Source organism: Trachymyrmex cornetzi, unplaced genomic scaffold (genome assembly GCF_001594075.2).
Source record: "Trachymyrmex cornetzi isolate Tcor2-1 unplaced genomic scaffold, Tcor1.1 scaffold1160, whole genome shotgun sequence".
Taxonomy (NCBI): domain Eukaryota; kingdom Metazoa; phylum Arthropoda; class Insecta; order Hymenoptera; family Formicidae; genus Trachymyrmex; species Trachymyrmex cornetzi.
This window is the reverse complement of record NW_017295720.1, coordinates 81,857-82,362: the sequence shown is the minus strand read 5'-3', so window position 1 is coordinate 82,362 and position 506 is coordinate 81,857.

Genomic DNA, 506 nt, shown 5'->3' with positions numbered 1-506 from the left:
ATATTTTCACATATTAGTAATACACATGTAAATATATGAAAAAAATTTCATGTCAATATATGAAAAAAAAAACAGCGGTATCTTAATTTCAAAATTCCACGAAATTAGTTCAGAGTCGCAGAGTTAAAAAAATGAGATGACCAAATGGTTAACACGATATCTCGAGACTAATAGCCAGAAATAAAAAACGAAAATTTTTTCTTAAAATTTATTTGCGTGATTATCGCGTAAATTAGAATTATTGAAAAATATTGTAAATTCGCAAGTTGACACGTGTTTTTAGAACGTAATGCGAAAAAACACTTTTATTTCGATCAAAAAAGTTGGATCAAAAAATTTCATTTTTAGTGAAACCGGTTTATTCTAGTTTACGCGGTTGCTAATCAATCTACCAATACAACGCTGCAAGAATTTTTTAAATGGGTCGGTTAGTTTTTCTGAAATCGCGTCAGCCGCCAAAAAAACAATGTTTCGAGAAAAGGGCGTATAAAGTTTAAATTCTTAAA